Source organism: Macrobrachium nipponense, chromosome 23, assembly GCF_015104395.2.
Source record: "Macrobrachium nipponense isolate FS-2020 chromosome 23, ASM1510439v2, whole genome shotgun sequence".
Classification (NCBI taxonomy): Eukaryota; Metazoa; Arthropoda; class Malacostraca; order Decapoda; family Palaemonidae; genus Macrobrachium; species Macrobrachium nipponense.
The window spans coordinates 46,378,158-46,392,155 of record NC_061090.1 but is presented as its reverse complement, the minus strand read 5'-3'; positions in this window follow the sequence as shown (position 1 = coordinate 46,392,155).

Here is a 13,998-nt window from a genome sequence, read left to right as displayed (position 1 = left end):
GGAGGGGTTTCGGAGTGAGCGCGGAAGCGGAGAAAATATTTTTTTCAAAAAATCACAGCGCGCTTAGTTTTCAAGATTAAGAGTTCATTTTTGGCTCCTTTTTTTGTCATTGCCTGAAGTTTAGATGCAACCATCAGAAATGAAAAAAAGTATCATTATCATATATAAATAATGCGATATATGATTGCGCAAAAACGAAATTTCATATATAATTGTATTCAAATCGCGCTGTGCGCAAAACGGTTAAAGGTAACAAGTTACTTTTTTTTCGTTGTAATGTACACTAAATTGCAATCATTTTGGTATATAACACATTGTAAAATGATCAAAGCAACACAGAAAATATTATCACAAAATAATGCATGAATTCGTAACGCGCGGACGTAAACAAATATTTTTTTCAAAATTCACCATAATTCTAAATATTGTCCTAGAGACTTCCAATTACTTTCAAAATGAAGACAAATGATTGAATATTACTATACTGTAAGAGTATTAGCTTACAATTGCAGTTTTTGACCATATCTGACGAGTTAAAGTTGACCGAATGTCGAATTTTTTTATATATTTTTTTATATGCAATTATTTCGGAAATAAGAAAAGCTACAACCTTCAAATATTTTTCGTTTTATTCTACATGAAATTGCGCACATTTTCATATATAAAACTCTATGAAATGCCTAATATGAAACGGAGCAAATATTCCGAGAATGGTACGTATGTATTTCGGAGATTTGTGGCGGAGAATCCGCTCGCGGAGGGAAGGAAAGATTTTTTTTTAAATTCACCATAAATCTAAATATTTGGCTAGAGACTTCGAATTTGTTTTAAGATGAAGATAAATGACTGAATATTACTAGACTGTGAGAGTTTTAGCTTACAATTGCGTTTTTCGACCATTTCGGTAGAGTCAAAGTTGACCGAACGTGTTTTTTTTTTCTATATCGTGATTTATATGCAAATATTTCAAAAATGAGAAAAGCTACAACCTTCAAATATTTATTGTTGTATTCTACATGGAATTGCGCACATTTTATATATAAAACTTTATGTAACGGCTTAATTTTCAAAATGGTGCAAACATTACCACAATCGCACGTATGATTTTTTTCGGAAAAAAAAAAAAAAAGAGTTACCGCGCAGACGTAAAGAAAATGTTATTTTTTTCATAAATTCACCATAAATCGAAATATAGTGCTATAGACTTCCAATTTGTTGCAAAATGAAGTTAAATGCTTGAATATTACAAGAATATAAGCGTTTTAGCTTACAATTGCGTTTTTCGACCATTTCGGTAGAGTCAAAGTTGACCGAAGGTTGAAATTTTGGCAATTATCGTTATTTATATGAAAATATCTCAAAACTGATAAAAGCTACAACCATGGGTTGTTTTTAGTTGTACTGTGCATGAAATTGCGCACATTTCCATATAAAAAACTATATAACGGCTAATTTTAAAATGGTGCAAACATTACCACAATCGCATGTATGATTTTTTTCGGAAGAGTTGCCGCGCGGACGTAAGGAAAAAGTTTTTTCAAAAATTCACCATAAATCGAAATATTGTGCTAGAGACTTCCAATTAGTTGCAAAATTAAGGTAAATAATTGAATATTACTAGAATATAAGCGTTTTAGCTTACAATTGCGTTTTTCGACCATTTCGGTAGAGTCAAAGTTGACCGAAGGTTGAAATTTTGGCAATTATCGTTATTTATATGAAAATATCTCAAAACCGATAAAAGCTACAATCATGAGTATTTTATTGTTGTATTCTACATAAAAATGCGCACATTTTCATATATAATACTTCATGTAACGGCTAATTTACAATGGTACAAAAATTATGTCAGTGACGAAATAATTTCCGAGATGTGTCACAGATACTTTTTAGTGCGGCAAGAAAGAAATTCGCGCTTGCGCGCCTGCGTATCGATTGTAAACAAAACAACACCTTGATCCGTGAACTCCCAGCATCCCCCAAGGCGCGTGATTCAAGAGTTTTCGGCTGGTAGGCCTAAAAGTATTTTTCCGCGAATTTTTAAAAAAACTTTTGTATGTCGACGTAAAATACGTCCAGTCGGCACCCGAGAGACAAAAAATGTTGACGTAAAATACGTCCAGTCGGCGTTTAAGGGTTAATGGCCATGTAGCTGATCACTCGCCTGTTCTATGAAATTCTGAGTGAGGTATTCTGAAAAAATGCAATAATATTCTTCAAACAATTTTGAATTGCTAACAATAGCTTTTCTTAGGGACATAAGTTGTCTGTACACTTTGCGATAGTTTAAAGATGGGCGTAGAGAATTGTATTTAACCCTTTAACCGTTTAGTACGTATATATACATAGCACGCCAACCCTACCTGAGCCGTTTAGTACGTATATATACTGGGAGCAGATGTTTTGACCGTGACGTTTAGTACGTATATATACGATTGATTTTTCCTGCCTTTCTTTCAAGGTAAATCCTCTATAATGTATTCTCTCTAGGTCCGAGGAAGTGCTGACAATCTTATCCAAACAAAAACACTTCCTCCCGAACCCCTTTTATCATATTTTTCCTGATTTTCTATATCTAATGCGGGAATTCGCCAATCACTTGGCGGAGTCGCTATGTAGTGAGACAAAATGCTGCTGGTTGGTCGTTCATTTACACAGAATTTTGGTCTTTCACTGCAGGGGGTAAAAGGGCTATAATCCTTTCTAAGCCAACTTAGTATCGATCGTGCGTTGTTTTCTTCTCTGTTTTTCTTTTCCAGCTCTAGCGCAAATGAAAAACGATGAGTACAGAACAAGACGTTAGATGTAGAACGCACAGACTTTCATTCATGAAACAATGCACAAGTACTATACTCTAAATGAAAGTTACGTACAAAATTCTTATACAACAAACATTGCTGAAAATTCTTCCGAGAGTGAGAATGATGAAAACGAAAACAGGGCTAACAAGGTAAAGACAATAAGGTAATATATATGTTCAATGATTGCCAGTAATTTCCTGTCCTAAGATTTCGTATTTGACAACGCTATCACCATTTTCTTAATCAAATTACCCTTAAGTCGTGTAGAGAGAGAGAGAGAGAGAGAGAACTGTTTTCTTTGTATTCTACTGTACCCTCCTTTGAACACTGATGCCTAACAATTTTGTCATTGATAAATATATATATATATATATATCAATATCTATATATATATATATGTATATATATATATATACTTATATATATAAGATATATATATATAATATTATATAATATATATATATGAGTATGTATGAGTGTTATGTATGTAATTACATTTATAGAGCACAGAGAAACACTGTACACAATATGGGTGTCATTAGCTATGTTTTCAAACTTCTTCCCGACTTCAATCTGACTATAGATAATCTGCATTCCACAATTCGGGTTCTTTAATTCGGTCATAAAATCCTACTTATCCCTCCCCCGGGCTGTCCAGAAGAAAGAGGCCCTTCCGGGACAAGGCCGAGTAAATCTGCCATCACTTGAGGAACCAATAACAGTTTTTTTTATTATTATATAGCACTGTTTCATTTATTTTCATTGGTGAGTCTGGGCTAGACATTGGGAGTTATAGTATGATATATTTAGGTTATTAGAAACTAGATTATCTTCACCTTACCTTTTTTTCGTCAAAGCAATTTACTAAAAGATTTCAATTCTTCAGATTTCAGTTAATTTTACGTCTTCACGGTTAGATCTACACGACATCCAAGCTTAGGTCAAGGTTTTTTAATCAAATCCGGGAAAAGTGGCAGCGTCTAAAACGTACTACATGTCCATGGTTGATTTGGTTTGACTATGATACGGATAACTGGCGAATACAGATATTTGTACGAAAGCACCGTAGTTGATATTGAATGAAATGATCAGTTGTTTTTGTTTACTGCTCCCGTTACCTCCCACCCGTGACGGATTTGATGCACTTGGTATTAGGGTCTGGAATTATAACGAGTCCTTTTGAAAGATTCCAGTTCCTTCTTTAATTGATGATGGGTAGTTCGGAATTCCCTTGTCGACGGTCAAATGTCACGGGGAAAGTAAAATTCGTTGCCTGTACAAAAGGGAGATCACTAAATCCGCCATTGCCCATGAAACAAGGAATTGGAATCGGTCAAAAGGACTAGGGATAATCCGAGGCATCATTCTCTTACTAATGTTCGAGTGGTTCCACCCACCAAACTCGATGCAGGTGGAAGGAAAGGGGAGATGACAACAAAAAACAACAACTGATCATTACCTTGGATATGCCTTTCTCTCTCTCTCTCTCTCTCTCTCTCTCTCTCATATATATATATATATATATATATATATATATATATATATATATATATATATATATATATATATATAGTATGTATAATATATATATATATATATATATATATATATATATATATATATATATATTATAAATAAATAATATATAGTATATATATATATATATATATATATATATATATATATATATATATATATACACTTAGATATTCTATGCAGTTTACTTTTATTTAATTTTTTCTATGTCCAAAACGGAAATGCATTGTGGATGATGTAGAATTCATAACAAACCTAGCTTTAGCTTTAGCCCAAAGTCTGGATTACACGGACTACAAAATGCGAGATCTTTTTGAATCAACTTTATTACATACCATTATTATGGCTTGTCAAAGAAAAATCTGATGATTAGTATTAACAGTAATTCGAATGGCCAATTGTTGTATCATATTATTTATAAATTCTAGAGTGTCAAAAGCAGAAAGGGTTTTATGTACCGTGAATAAACTTCCTTACACGAAACAATGTACGTGTGTCTGTTCTATGAGAATGTTATTTTCATGTGTTGAAATATATGGAATAAGATACAAAAACTGAAAATAAGCTAATGTAGCCCCACCGCACTCAAAAGATAGCGCGCCCGGGAGGGCAGTTGCCATGTGATTTTTACTTTTTGTTGACAGTCTGGGTAGCTTAAATTTTTGCTTCCCACAATCCTGGCTGACAGCTGGGGGCACCAAAGCTACTTCCCATAGAAAACGGTCATTGGGTTAAAGGGCAGATCTTCATCATACTTAACACTAGAAGCAAAATTCTCTAATGTTTACTTATCCTCTGGAGAATAAGACTGGCACAATTCCTACAGCATCTAATTTCCGCAAGTTGCAAATTTCATTAAGCTCTGTCTATAGAGGAGTAACTATGCATGAACATACAGTATGGCTGACATGAAGGGATTTGCTGACACAATTTATGTTTTGAGAAGCCCAATGAGGTGACGGCCCAAAGATTATTGACCCTGCACTACAGCACATTTGTGCTTATGACTGACAAACTTACTGTAATTATCTGCACCAACTATCAACTCAATATCAGTCATGTTACTATTATAGCCATCTGCTAAATTAATACTATTAGATTTCAACATATTGTCAACTGCCACTAGACCTGGTGTGTGGATAGTAGTGTTGACATTGTCATGGTTGATGGCTCGAACGGTCACTCGAGTACGACCACTGCGCACTTGAACTTTAATTACAGCACACTAAATGTTTTACTTCACTATCAAAGGGCGACACTGACAATATAACATGATCTACAACGGGTAGGTTAAGCTCCTCGACCAGTTCTCTCTGGATAAACATCCACTGGGAACCCATGTCAAAGAGGGTTCGCATGAGCTTCCATGATCCACCCCCAAACAACAGTAATTTTGCTGTTGGAAGTGCGGTTACGAACAATGACTGACCTGCATTTGTGTTAAGATTATGAACCGATGTATTGGTTAAGCTAGTATGATTCTGAGAGCTGGGGCTTGAGGAGGGTACAGTACCAGAATTCTGAGAGGATTAAACTGTCGTTGACACCTCAGGTTCGAAACCGTTACCTATATGTGGATTAGCCCTATCCTGTAAGTTAAACCCTTGAATCCTTTGAATTTACTGGTCGAGAATAACTGGGATTCTGAGGTCTCTGACAAAGCCTAATACACAAGAAGGTATGATGAGTGGTTGAACTACAGTGGGGACATACTAACTTCTGTTTACAATCATATCCTTGATGTCCAGATTTCATACAAACAAAACAAAGATTGAGCATACGCATAGTTTTAGGTTTATTACTAGGCTGTGAAGTTGATTCAACTGTAACTTTAGATACTGCATCACTTTTACGATTACCTCGTGGTTGCAATTTACACAAAGCCATCAACTCAATAATTTCTGAGAGACTGTAAACTTAGTGCATTTGAAATGATTTGCTAAAATGCGATAAGTTTCAGCTGGTAATTTACTGATTAATATCTCAAGGAAAAAGGCATTACTAGTGTAATTAGGTTCAAGGTTTTCCTATTGCAAAATTATTTTCTCATCTAACTTGAACTCTAGTAAGTCATCATATTGGTGATGCAGTATAGACAAATTCTGAATTTTCTTTACTAACTGAGTGACTAGTCTATCAGATTTTCCAAACTGATTCTCAAGAAGATGAACTGCAGCTAGATAATTAGCATGAGTTACAGATATACCCTCAATAGTTTTATAAGCTCAGCCTACTAAATGAGAACACAAAGTGGTGAATTTTACCACATCCTCAAGATCTGAATGTTTATGTATCAGTGAGCCAAATATGTCCCAGAAAGCTGACCATTTGGATATATCACCATCAAATTTAGGAATCTCTATAGAAGCCAGTTTAGGAGTTGGCAGAGACTGCCCGTGCTGAGGACAAACTCGAACAGTGGGGGTTATGGCAACTGATTTATCATCTTTAAGCTTGGTAACCTGGCTCAAAATTTGGAGTGCATCTAGCTCATGCTGATGGAAAAGATGACTACTAGCAGTATGTAAAGTCTTGTTACCCGAAATATGTGATTCATATTGTTGCCAAACACCTATTGTGTGGAATTACCACACCACTTTAGTTATAGGGTTCTAGGCCTGATGTTGTGGCTGATGCCGCAACATCAGGCCGTGATGCTCTTTCATTCATGTTCAGTGTATTGTTAATGTGTTAAAATGTTTATTTTTTGTAATAAAACTGTATTTTGTTGCCAAATTTTATTGAATCCCAACCATATAGTTTTAGAGAGTGCGCCTCCTCAAGGCCTTGTCATCGGCCCATAACATCAGGGCACGAATCAGAACAAAAATAATAAAAGTCGGAGAAAATCCCGACAAGTTTTAACACTTTTTATTACAAAAATAAACTCTAAACATGTTCAACTGAAATCAAACTCCATCAGGATATGAACACATGACCGCTTCAAAGAGATTTAAAATTGAAATGTTAATCCTTGGCAATTTAATACCTTGCACTCACAATTTAACATGATTAACTCGAAACAATACTCTAGACCGATGTATGATTGATGATGCAACAAATAATCTACGATTACTTATGTTCCTCACAGCATGGTCACCATGCAACAACTCTACAGAAAACGGGACATAGAACAGAATCTCAGCCCTAACTCCTTCAAAACTCTTTTCCAACGTGCACACTTTCAGAGTTCACCTCTTTACTCCTGGCAGAAACACACACTACAACTAAATCAAACTGTCTTTTACCTACTCCGACATCCTTTTCCTCTGTTCCTCTGCAGCCTTCCTTTTCATTCGGATACCTGCATCACGTACAGTCTCACTCATTTCACTCCAAACCTTACTTACTTCACGACCACTTCCATTGAGTTCAACAGTCTGTCGATTTTCTCCATCCATATAGTCTATCTCTGGCTCATCACCACTGATGTTTCCTTCACTTTCATCGTCCTGGACTTCATCTTCTCGTCGCTCGTCGCCGTGTGGGTTCATCTCAAGTGGACGATGCGTTGCATTGCACGCAGATGTTTCTCGCCTTCAAACAGGACTTTCAAGGACCAGACAACTCTGTTCTCGTCCGGGTACAACACGAGGATTCTGTCGAGCGGCCATTTGCGCTGGTCCATTTTCACCAGCACGAGGTCTCCTACACTTAGCGCAGTTGTGGGGGGAGGGGGTCTCACACATCATGACGTTCTTGCAGAGATTTCAGGTATCCTTCTCTCCAGTACTTTCCAAAGCGGTTGAAGGTCTTGGTCAATCTGAAATATTGGTGACGTAATTGTAGTGTTGCCTGTTTCATATGCATATCCTCATGAGGAATCAAGGGCGGTAACAAACAAACAACATCCCCATGGATGAGGTGCGATGCTGTGAGGGCTTCGTCCTCATGCATGTCTCCTGAGTACATCAAGGGGTGGTTGTTGACTACAGCTTCAGCTTCTTTGATAAGGGTTCTGAGCTGTTTCTCAGTGACCAGATTTCTTCGTAATGTTGTGACGAGTGTCCTCTTCACAACCCCAATCAGTCTTTTGAAGAATCCCCCTTTCCAGGGAGATCAGGGGTCTGGAAAACCAATTTGATCCCTGTGCAGTGCAGGAATGCTCTTGTAACATACTCGTCTCACACCTCTTGGAGAAAAGTGCTTGCGGCCCTGAAGGTCATGGCATTGTTGCTGTAGACAGTCAAAAGAGCACCTTGTGTGGCCGCGAAGCGTCGTGGTAGAAGAACAAATGTATGGGCGTCCGGGCCACCACAGTAATCGAGATATATGGCCTGGCTGGCCAAGCAGGTACTGATGAGAATGTGCCCCACCCTTCCTTCTATGGGTATGGGGCCCGTGTGGTCTACTCCTACCTTCTCGAAGGGATGTATCATGAGTGCTCTGTCAGTTGGGAGGAGTGGAGGTGGTGGTTATTGGAGAAGAGGCCTGAAGGCTAAAATGCATGCTCTGCATCTCGCCACTATTTTTTGTCAGCAGCCCTCAATCCTGGGCTCCAACATTCCTGCCGGAAAAGAGTTATTCAAATATTAACTCCACAATGCATGTGAGTTTCATGAAGATGGGTGAGATACAGTGATACTAAGGTACCCTTGGAGGGCAACAGTACTAGCTCATTCTTTGTATTAGTAACATTAACTAATCTATTTCGTGTGAAAACTATGCCATTATGCATGACTAAGTGTAACTGTCTAATGAAATCGGTAATGTGGATGGGTACAGGTACGCCATTCTCTAACCTACTACACACTGTAGGAAGGTGGTGTCTTTGTTCTAAGTAAACTAATTTAAAAAAAGGGTCTGCTTGACAGTGCCCAAATTTCAATTCTAGAGACATGGCTTACATAAGTCATGTAAAGTCCATGTTACTCTCTTGCAATTTCCATAATTCAGCGGGCGGAGTTAAAGTTCCTTCTTCCCTGAGTTCCCTCAGGGCAACCGTGATCACATTTTGTTGTTTCAGAGATTCTTCCTCTTTGACACATGGTTCAGGGGTGCCCTCACAGCGTAGATAGGGTGGTCCTTCATGCCATAGACAGTTGACTTTCAAATCGTCCAATGTTGAACCTCTGGTCAAAATGTCAGCTAGATTCTGCCTCGTGGGGATGTACTTCATCTCGATGCCACACTCCTGTTGGATCGAAATAATCTCCAAACTCGATTAGAAATGAATGTGTTTTTACTTCCTGTGTGGCTACCCACCCAGGCAATAGCTACTTTTCTGTCAGTCCAGACCATTACATTGTTAAAGCTAAATAACTTACAAAGATGCTTTCCCAATCTAAATCCTAATAATAGTGCTGATAGTTCTAACTTTGGAATGGTTAATTTCGCTTGTTTGTGAGGCAGGACTCGCATTTTGGAAGTTAAGAGACTAACTTGTTTGGATCTGTGTCTGACATAGGCTACAGCGCTGTAAGCTTTGTTTGACGCATCAGTAAACAGATGTAATTCACTATCTTTATGCACAATTCCTCTCGGAAACTTACAAGTGTGAACATTATTGAATTCAGCAAGTAGTTTGCTAGCTTCTATTTGGTGATCATCTGACAGCACATCATCCCAGCCTACCCTGGCTTACAAATCTTGAAGAATTTTTCCCCGTACAAAAAGGGGACTGACTAGCCCTAAAGGATCAAAATTGGCTACCAAAAGGGACAGTAGCTTGCGTTTGGTAAGAGGATGGGAAATATTTCTATAACTCTGGACATTCTTAGGCTTTAGACTCAACTTATCCTCCCTTCTATCCCAATTCTTTCCCAAAACATTGATTTCATTGGGTTCCGTGCAACCAATCTGCTGATCAAACTCTTGACAATTACTTCCCCACCCCGTTAAAGGCATGTGTACCTTGTCTAGCAAAGATTTGACCTGGCAATATTCTCTTTCCGTTAGTTCCCTGGCTAAAAATGTCTGCAGATAATTATCGACATAGAAGGATTTAATGACATCTTCCCATCCCTGTTCTCGGAGATGGGTTTGAAGCACTTGTTGTAAGAGATAGGGGCTACTGGTTATACCAAAAACCACAATGTTAAAGGCGTACATGGCTGCTCGTGTCGGCTCTTGTCGCTACAGAAAATGTGCATATTTAGCATCATCGGGATGTAGCAATACTCTGGAAAGCTTTCGATATAATCTGATATTAACGCATAGGGATTGCGTCGAAACTTGAGGAGCAAATCATATAGCATTTCAACTAAGTTGGGACCTGCATAAAGGCAATCATTTAATGACAGTTCTCCCTTGACTTTAGAGGAGGTGTTGAACATAACACACAAAGGAGTCGTGGGACTATGCTTCTTAACCCCAAAGTGGGGCAAGTAGTTTCCCTCAGTCTTTGAATCAGTGACTTCAGAAATGAATCCAGCATCAAGATATGTCTGAAGGACGTTCTCATAATCTCTTCAGTATTCAGGGTCAATTCAGAAATTGCGTTCAATTGAGCGTATGCATTATGATAATTTGTATCTGAGTGTTCTGGCTCGCGGATATAAACATATTAATATCCCCTGAAGATGGAGCCATTTTGCTATGGGAACCATCACCCTGGCAAATATTTGAGGCACCATTATCAATCCAAAGCAAAGGGTGCAAAATTGATAAACCCTCCCTTTGAAAACAAACCTGACTTGACTTAGAATGTCTAGAGAGAGGTCAACTCATGGGAACCATCTCTAATCCCCTTATCAACACATGAGAGAACTCCCATCAAAGAGGCTCTCCGGAAGCGAAGGGCAAGACCTAATCTTGCAGGCCAGGGTGCCAATGGACTAGTAAAAAAAGTTGAGACCTTAAAGACTTTAAAAATGCTCCTCAAAAGATGTGCCAACTGTGAGGCAGAAAACAAAATCTTTGCCAAAGAAAAAGCTGAGCACCTGGCTGCATCTATAAGTCCAGAAAAAGTGGGCAGGCCACTGTTACCTAGCCAAAACAAAATAAAATATTAGTGCGATCCATGAATTTCTGGATTTTAATTGTGGGCGAGAAACTCCTAGCTACTTAATTACTGGGTAAGCTGTATAATTAAAAATAAGGTTTTATATACGTGTATATACTTACTAGTAATTACATAGCTATGGTTTCTAACTCATAAAGCAGCTAAACTTTGAAAATTGTGGTAGTGCTTCTTTTATTTTTGTTTAGGAGACACTGCCCCGCCCACTTTCAGGAAGGATAGGTACAACACAGCTGAATAGTTCAATTTGTTTATGCTCTACATCCATAAGAGGGGAGGATGGAGGGCTTTGATTCTGTAATTACTTGCTAAGTATCTATCTATATATATATGTATATATATATATATATATATATATATATATATATATATATATATATATAACCTTATTTTATTGTAAAAACGTAATTGTTATATAAGAAGTTACCAAATAATTTCATAGCTGAATCCCATATTTAAAGGTGGATTAATGGGCATACTGAAACCATAAGTTTTAAAGTAAAAAAAAAAACTAAGAACAGGGATAATTAGCACTTGTGAAGCGCTTTGTTGTACCCTTACCTGTTAAGAGAGCTGCTGCAGGAAGATAGTGGGATCTATGTATCAAGAAAATTCTGAATGCTACAAAGAGTATACAGGTTATGAAGCCTGGGGAGTTATCCGTTGGCTCTGAAAACCAAAAATTGAGTGCCCTTGCCTTGGGTGCATTACCATACAAACCAACAACCAGACAACTTCTATCTCCTACACCAATTAAAATAACCAAAACCCATCTAACAAAATAATAGACTGACGGGTACTCCGGGTACATACTTAGTACCTCCAGGTGCCAAAGATTCAACAACATAATCAATGCAAAATAGGTTGACTACAAAATAGGTTGACTAGGAGAATAATTCCTGTTTCCTCCCCTTACACTGTGCCAACCACTGACAGAGGACCAAGTGCACTGCAACTATCAAATATAGTTGGTACTTCTTTCAAATAGTGTGATGCATAAGCGCCAATAAAGACATATTGTGTCTGAATGTCAACAAAGTGGCCACTGCCCTAATTTCATTGGCTTTTACTTTAAAAACAGGCAAGATATCCTCACTAATTTTGGAGTGTACTTCTACAATAACTTCCCTAAAAAAAAAAAGTAATTGGATTCTTGGAAAGAGGTTTCGAAGATTTTTTTTTTTTACATATCACCAGAGGCTACTTGAAGGACTTCTGATGTTCTTAGTTCTATTAAAGTAATACCTTAAAGCCCTCACAGGGCAAAGAGATCTTTCTTCTTCATCTGGTCCAAGTACTTCTATCAAGTTTTTGATGATGAAGGAACAGGGCCAAGGATTAGAAGGCATCTCATTTTTGGCTAGAAAGCCTAAAGTAAAGGAATCTACTGCATCCCCTTGTGCAAAGCCAACATTCTTATCGATGGCGTGCAATTCACTTATCCTCTTTGCTGCCGATAATGCTACCAGAAAGAGCGTCTTTTTAGTCAGTTCTCTGAAAGAAATTGTCCTCAGATAACCATTTGAGGACCACATCTAAATTCCAAGACAATGAAGTTGTATTGTGATATCAAAGGACCTAATTAAGTCAGAGATGTCATGGTTCGATCATAAATCCATGCCTCTGTGCTGAAATACCCCAAAATGGCTCTGTATCCCATAATGGTCGATTTTGATAGAGCTTTCTGACTTAAGGAAAAAGAAGAAAATCCCTAATCTCCATCACAAAGCTTTGAGAAGTAGGAATGTTATTTCTGTATCAGCTGTGGAAATTGATCCACTTAGCCTGGTAGACCCTGGCAGACAACTGTTGTCTACACTTCACAAGTGCTTCTGCAGCTGGTTTTGAAAAGCCCTTCGCTCTGACAAGGCACTTGACAGTCTGAACATTGTCAGAGCAAGAGTGGATAGGTTACGATGAAATCTGCGGAAATGTGGTTGTCTGACAAGCTTTGGCCTCTTTGGTAGGAGCCTTGGGAAATTTATTAGCAGAGATCCTCTAATTCTGATACAGGAATTTCTTCAACACTTCCTTGACCGTGCTGAATGGAGGGAAGGCATAAACGTCTAGATTTAACCAATCTAGTAGCATGGCATCTGTGGCCCATGCTTGAGGGTCTGGAGTCGGAGGTAAGAACAATGGGAGACGATGGTTTTTTGATGTTGTGAACAGATCTAAGAACAGCTTTCCCATAACTTTTACAGATTGCTGTACACCTTTGCGTCCAATGTCCACTCCATGGGGAGTACCTGTTTGCAGTGACTGAGTTCATGTGCCAACCATTCATCTTTTCCCAAACGAACCTCATCAAAATTGTTCAATTTTCTTTCACCCAAAGGAGAAGACTCTTTGCTGCCTCATATAGGGGGGAAGGAGTGCGTTCCTCTCTGTTTTCTTATGCAGGCTAAAGCTGTGGTGTTGTCTGAGAACACCACTACTGTCTTGTCGAAGGTCATCTAAGAAAAATGAAGATGGGCCAGGTGAATAGCCCTCAGTTCCTTCACCATCTATGTGAAGGTTCCTCTCTCTTCCTGAGACCAGATCCCTGATATTTCCCTGTCTCCCAGGAGAGCTCCCCAACCTGTGTCTGAGGTGTCTAAATACAAGAATAGGCCACCATTCTAAGTCAGTCTTTTCTTGCCACTATTCTAAGTGTCTTTTCTTGCTCCAAATTGCCTTCAGGAAGAACTGCAGGGCTCT